The following is a 7,895-nucleotide window of genomic DNA, read 5'->3' on the forward strand; positions in this document are numbered from 1 at the left end:
TTTCTCCATTTCATGAGGATCAAGGACGCTCAGCAAATTTGAAGTGCACCCTACCACCCTGCTTTAAATAGAGAGAGCTGCCCAAACACCCAAAACCGCCTTGAAGAAACTGTCATCAGCCTGAATACCAGCCAAGCTGGCCCATATCCTGCTCGCCTATAAAACAACACTCCATGTGTCACACCTGCCAAATTACGAATGATATTAGAACAAGACTGGATCTCATGTTTCCGAATTTGGCCCAGAAAGTAGAGGCAAAACAAAACGCAAAGAAGAAACATCGCAGTCCGACAAAACCGGAGACAGCATTTGAGGTGGACGATTTGGTACATGTAAAGAAATCTGGTACTGGTTCAAATTGGATTCCTGCAGCAGTTGTGGTCAGAATAGGTCCAATGTCATATCAAATAGATGTCCAGGGAAAAAGGGTGAAGAGACACTTTGAGAAGAAGAGAATCACTCAAAGATGTAATGAGGCAGTCCATCCATCGCATGCCTGTCAGTGATACTGCTCCAGGTGAAGGTAATGCACCAGCAAACTCTCCGAGGAAGAACCAAGTCACGTTCCAGAGGCAACTGGAGAAAGTATCTGCACTGACACACTCTGGCAACTTGAGAGCCTACCCATTGAGGTTCAGATCAAAGTCACTTCTACTGCTGGAACCCCTGCTAGTGAATTGTGATGCTTCCAAAGGATCAGGAAGTCCTTGGACCAACTTACTTTGTAAAGGACTGTGTTTGAGATCCATTATTAATTATTGTACATAGTTTGATTGCTTTGGAAATATATTAATCAGGAATTTAAAGGGGGTGAGATGAGGTAGGGTGTGCCTTTAAGGGATGTGTTCTGGGACAGTCATGTGACCTGTTCAGCCAATCGGGCCCCATAACAATATGCCGTCCCCACAACTTAATTTGTCTTTTCTTACCTGGAACGGCCTGGATTGCTCAGATCTGTCATCATAATGCCAGTCGTGGAGGACCCGAGATATTATGGGGTCTTTCTGGGTCCAAAACTTGGCCTGTTTTGCCGACACAGGCAATGTATCGAACAAGGGTGATACCGTGGAGTTGGTAAACTTTCAGGCAGGGAAAGGGGGCTCAAAACGTTTACTTTTGAAATGTGAATGGTTGGCCTATGTTGAAAAGTATACTCATATTCTGCCACCAATCCTGGGGTTGAAATGGGTTTCCCCTGCAGTTAGGAGTCTGGAATTGTGGAGTACAGTAGGGTTCATGTAACTCTCTGTGAATAGTTACTCACCTCTAATAAACCGTTTGTTCATTAATCTACTTGGTAGTTGCCTGCCTTTGAAGTTACCTTATCCCTTACTACTGGCATGTCTTGGGGGAGCTCACCTTTTTCTCAGTCTGCTACCTCTGCTTCCAGTGGACGCTGGAATCTGAAACCAAAAGAGAAAACGCTGGAAAACCTCAGCAGATCTGGCAACTTCTGTAAGGAGAGAAAAGAGCTGACGTTTTGAGTCCAGATGACTCTTTGTCAAAGCAAAAAGGCACAGAAAGCAGCAAAGGGTTATCTGGACTTGACACACCAGTTCTTTTCTCTCCTTACAGATGCTGCCAGACCTGCTGCGATTTTCCAGCATTTTCTCTCTTTGGGGTCAACATAGAACCCTACAGTGCAGAAAAAGGCCCTTCGGCCCATCGAGTCTGCACCGAACACAATCCCACCCAGGCCCTACTCCCATCCTACACATTATACCCACTAATCCCTCTAACCTACACATCCCTGGTTACTAAGGGGAAATTTCTTAACACAGCCAATCAACTTGACCTTCACATCTTTGGACTGTGGGAGGAAACCGGAGCACCTGGAGGAAACCCACGCAGACATGAGGAGAATGTGCAAACTCCACACAGACAGTGACCTGAGCCAGGAATCGAACCCAGGACCCTGGAGCTGTGAAGCAGCAGTGCTAACCACTGTGCTACCGTGCTGCCCACGTGATGATCTGATCATCATGATCATCTGTAATCTTCCATTGCCTTGATGGTTATAAGTGTTTTCTTATCCTTTAAACTCTATTAAACATTTTATGTCAAAGGGGTACCTGATTCTAGATCATAGCTTATCACCACTGGCATGGTTCCAATGTCATGATGTGGAGATGCCGGTGTTGGGCTGGGGTAAACACAGTAAGAAGTCTGACAACACCAGGTTAAAGTCCAACTGATCTATTTGATAGTAAACTCACTAGCTTTCGAGGTTCCCCTCTTCGTCAGGTGAATGAAGAGTTCTGGCCTCAGACAGAGCACATAAAGCACAGACAGTTTACAGATTACTGATTCGAATGCGAACCTTTACACCTAACCTACTGTTCAAGTATTAAAGTGGCCGATAATGTGTGTGGAAGGAGCACTGATCACAGGTTAAAGAGATGTGTATTGTCTCCAGACAGTACAGTGAGTGAGATTTTGCAAGTCACAGGGATTACAGATAGTGTGACATGAACCCAAGACCCCTGTTGAGACCGTCCTCATGTGTGCGGAACTTGGCTATCAGTCTCTGCTCAGCAACTCTGCGCTGTTGTGTGTCGTGAAGGCCGCCTTGGAGAATGCTTACCCAAAGGTCAGAGGCTGAATGCCCGTGACCACTGAAGTGTTCGCCAACAGGAAGGGAACAGCCTTGCTGAGCAGAGACTGATAGCCAAGTTCCTCACACATGAGGACGGTCTCAACAGGGATCTTGGGTTCACGTCGCACTATGTGTAACCCCCGTGACTTGCCTGGGTTTACAAAACCTCACTTACTGTGCTGTCTGGAGACAATACACATCTCTTTAACCTGTGATCAGTGCTCCTTCCACTCACACTGTCAGCCACTTTAAGACTTGAATAAAAGGTTAGGTGTAAAGATTCGCATTCTAATCAGTTATCTGTAAACTGTCTGTGCTTTATATGCTCTGTCTGAGGCCAGAACTCTTCATTCACCTGACGGAGAGGGGAACCCCGAAAGCTATTGAGTTTACTATCAAATAAATCGGTTAGACTTAAACCTGGTGTTGTCAGACTTCTTACATGGTTCCAATGTCTCAGACGATGGTCAGATTGCCAAATTCAGTTCTCTTAAGAGTTTGCATTTTGAACAATTTTAATCGAGGGATTGAGTTTAGGAGTCGGGAGGTAATGCTGCAACTTTATAAGACCCTTGTCAGGCCTCATTTAGAGTATTGTGCGCAGTTCTGGTCGCCTCACTATAGGAAAGATGTAGAAGCTATTGAGAGGGTACAGAGGAGATTTACAAGGATGTTGCCTGGACTGGGAGGCATGCCTTATGAAGTTAGGTTGAGGGAGCTGGGACTCTTTTCCCTGGAGAGACGAAGGTTGAGAGGCGACCTGATAGAAGTTTACAAAATGTTGAGAGGAATAGATAGGGTGGACTCTCAGAGGCTATTTCCCCAGGTTGAAATGGTTGCTACGAGAGGACACAGATTTAAGGTGCGGGGAGGGAGGTTCAGAAGTGATGTTAGGGGTAAGTTTTTCACTCAGAGGGTGGTGAGTGAATGGAATCGGCTGCCGTCAGTGGTGGTGGAGGCGAACTCGCTGGGGTCTTTTAAAAGACTTCTGGATGAGTATATGGGGTTTAATGAGATTGAGGGTTATAGATAGGTCTGTAGGTTGGTAGGTGTTGATGTGATCGGCACAACTCGTGGGCCGAAGGGCCTGTTTGTGCTGTAGTGTTCTATGTTCTATGTTCTATGAACAAATAAACAACACATTTTATCTTAATAATTTCCTCATACCTTTCTACATATGCAGTAGAACTACATACCAGCTTATCATAGTCATCTTACCTCAAGGGATGTTATAGTCCAGTAACATATTATAATGGGTTTGAAACAAAAATCAAACATTCAATTGATTCCAGGTGTTTTTTCGTTGCCTCATTCCCTGAAACAGCATTCTCCTTTTCTCAAAAGTAACCATTAGATTACATAAGAACATAAGAAATAGGAGCAGGAGTAGGCCATCCAGCCCTTCGAGCCTGCCCCGCCATTCAATAAGATCATGGCTGAACTGTCGTGGCTCAGTTCGACATTCCCGCCCTCTCCCCATAACCCTTAATCCCCTCGTTTATCAAAAACCCATCAACCCGCTTCTTAAAAATATTTAGCGAGGTAGCCTCCACCACTTCAACAGGCAGAGAATTCCAGAGATTCACCACCCTTTGAGTGAAGAAGTTCTTCCTCAACTCCGTTCTAAACCGCCCACCCTTTATCTTGAGGCTGTGCCCCCTGGTCCTACTGTCCTTTCTGAGCGGGAAGAGTCTCTCCACCTCTATCCTATCCATCCCATTCATCATCTTATACGTCTCAATGAGATCTCCCCTCATTCTTCTAAACTCTAACGAGTACAAGCCTAGTTTATTCAGCCTCTCCTCATAGCTCAACCCCCTCAACTCCGGTATTAGCCTAGTAAACCTCCTCTGCACTCCCTCCAAGGCCAAAATATCCTTGCGTAAGTACGGTGACCAAAACTGCACACAGTACTCCAGCTGCGGCCTCACCAATGCCCTATACAGCCGCAGCAAGACCTCCCTACTTTTATATTCAATCCCCCTCGCTATGAAGGCCAGCATCCCATTCGCCTTCCTGACCACCTGCTGCACCTGCAAGCTGGGTTTTTGCGACTCATGCACAAGGACCCCGAGGTCCCTCTGCACCGCCGCCTGCTGCAGTTTTTCTCCACGTAAGTAATAGTCCTTCCTACCATTATTCCTACCAAAGTGGACCACCTCGCACTTGCCAACATTAAATTCCATTTGCCAGTTCCTGGCCCATTCGCCCAGCCTATCTAGATCCTTCTGCAGACTCTCCACACCCTCCGCACAATTTGCCTTTCCACCAATCTTGGTGTCATCAGCAAATTTCGACACCATACACTCGGTTCCCTCCTCCAGATCATCTATATAAATGGTAAATAGCTGAGGCCCCAGCACCGACCCCTGAGGCACTCCACTAGTCACCAACCGCCAATCCGAATAGCACCCATTAACCCCCACTCTCTGCCTCCTATTTGACAACCAGTCCTCTATCCATGCTAACACCCTACCCCCAACTCCATGTCCCCTGACCTTCTGCAATAACCTCTTGTGAGGTACCTTGTCAAACGCCTTCTGAAAATCCAGAAAGACCACATCCACCGGCTCTCCTCTATCCACCGCCCTAGACACGTCCTCATAGAACTCAAGTAAATTTGTCAGACATGACTTCCCTTTAAGGAAACCGTGTTGCGTCTGCTCTATCAAGCAATTCCCCTCAAGATGCCTCGCTATTTCCTCCTTGATGACGGATTCTAACATTTTACCTACAACAGACGTTAAACTAACCGGCCTATAATTCCCCGCCTTTTGCCTGGCACCCTTCTTAAACAACGGCGTAACATTAGCCGCTTTCCAATCTTCCGGCACTTCCCCGGAATCCAGCGACGTCTGGAAAATAACCACCAAGGCATCCACTATCACCTCCGCCATTTCTTTCAGAACCCTCGGATGCATTCCATCCGGTCCTGGGGACTTGTCCACAATCAGCCCCCCCTCCAGTCTGTCGAGCACCGCCTCTCTAGTAACAGTAATGTCATTAAGACCCTCCAGTCCTACCACCATTCCATCTCTAACACCCGGCAAATTATTCACGTCCTCCTCCGTGAAGATAGAAACAAAAAAGTTATTCAAGACCTCAGCCATTTCCCCATCCCCTACCACTAAGTCCCCCCTTCTCATCCTCTAAGGGTCCAACATTCACCCTAGCCAGCCTCTTCCTTTTTATATACTTATTAAAACTTATAAAAAGATTGTGCCTGGCCTTTTCGTTTTGAAAGTATCCCAATTTTGGAAAGCGCGCTGTTGAGCTGACTGCAAGTGTATTTTAAACCTTTCTTTTGTTTTAGCACAGAGACTTGTAGCCGTTTGAAGTAACAGTCAGTTATTGTCAAACCTTAGAAAATAAATGTTCCCTTTCCACTTTGGGATCAAAGCACAAATCTTCTTAAAATGTTTCTAATCCAATGTCAACCCAACTTGGGATCAATTCTCAAGATTGCAATTTACAGTATCAGAATTAAAATGGTCTCCCCGCCCTTCATGTGAGAATTGTATAGTGACTTATCAACACATCGGGCGAGAATTACTGGACCTGTTCGCAACGGCTGCAAATCCTGTTACGGTCACTACATCTCCCGAGAGAGACATAATGGGATTTGCGCCAGCAAGCTCATAGGTTTGAGATCTTCCCCAGCCCCCATTGGCGGTGTAGTCGGGTTCACAGCTTGATGGCGCAGTGGTAGCACTGCTGCCTCACAGCGCCAGGGTCCCGGGTTTGGTTTGCGGCTTGGGTTACTGTCTGAACGCCCAACATCTGTGAGAGTTTCCTCCAGGTGCTCTGGTTTCCTCTGAAAGACAATTCTCCCTCAGTGTACCCAGAACAGATGCTAGAGTGCGGCAACTAGAGGATTTTCGCAGTAACTTTGTTGCAATGTTAGTGTAAGTTCACTTGTGACACGAATAAATAAACTTTTTAAAAGCATGCCCAGAAAGGGGCCCCGTGGAATGCTTGCAACCCGAAGGAGTGATGTCACACCGATGCGATTTGTTAAAACCAGTCAAGGTGATGATGACAGGGGTGTGGAGATCCCTGGAGGCTGAGGGTGAACACTGAGCATTTTTAAAATATTCATTCACGGGTCATGGAGGAAGGAAAAGTTTAAAAGTTTATTTATTAGTGTCATAAGTAGACTTACATTAACACTGCAATGAAGTTACTGTGAGAGAAAAGTCGTTGTTCCCTCTGAGAGAGGAACAAGCCCTCACTTAATGGGGTGCAAAAGGTGAAAGGGACAGATGGGGTCCTTTTGTGTTTGGACCGATCCTTGTGTGATAGGATCATAAGTGAGATTAAGTAAAGTGCACTGTTTAGAGTTTAAGATGATGTGTTACGGGCTGTTCTGCCGTGGCGAACGACACAGACGAAGAATTGTTTCTATATTCAGTTAAAATATAAAGCTTGCACTGTTTGTGATATTTGTTGTGAGTTTTGTGATTTATATACCTCTTGGGATTCAAATCACTGAGAAGGAACAGGGAGTTACACAATAAGTCACTCTTCACTGATTGAATTGCTGGGATTATCAGTTAATTGGCAAATGAGTGGCTTGTATCCAACAAATATCTCACAGACTGAGCCGGAATTAGGAGTCCCAACTGGTCACATGAAGGCCAGGTGAAGTGGGCGTAGGGAACACCAATTGGGGCAACTGGTCTGTGCCAACTCAGTTAAGAAAACGGGAGCTGGTTCGAGTAAAATTCCCCAGAAGGGAAGACCAGCTTACTTTATGTTTCAAAACTGCAGTCAGTCATCAATCAGTGACCTGCAAAATTGGGTAGAATCATAGAACCCTACAGTGCAGAAAGAGGCCCTTCGGCCCATCAAGTCTATACTGAACACAATCCCACCCAGGTTCTACCCCCATATCCCTACATATTACACCCACTAATCCCTCTACCTTACGCATCCCTGGACACTAAGAGGCAATTTCTTAGCATGGCCAATCAACCTAACCCGCACATCTTTGGAGAACGGACCAAGGGTAAGAATAATTTTTTCCCCACTTGATGGTACATTCAACCTCAGTAGAATTAACCTATCTAGAAGAATGCCTTTTGAGCAGAGATCCCGGGAAGGAAGGAGAAAGAAAGGGAAAATTGGTCAGCTTTTGGAGATTGGAAGAGGGGGGATGGCAGACTATATTTTAAAAAACACGGTATGCATCAGATATTTTGCCAATCGCAAAACAAATCAATGTGTTGCCTGACAAACCATGAATCCGGGGAAAACAGAAAAGGTACAGGCTGCCTCTCATCCAAATCCAACAGGATCC

The sequence above is a fragment of the Carcharhinus amblyrhynchos genome, chromosome 16 (assembly GCF_965287045.1).
Source record: "Carcharhinus amblyrhynchos chromosome 16, sCarAmb.v2.hapA, whole genome shotgun sequence".
Taxonomy (NCBI): Eukaryota; Metazoa; Chordata; class Chondrichthyes; order Carcharhiniformes; family Carcharhinidae; genus Carcharhinus; species Carcharhinus amblyrhynchos.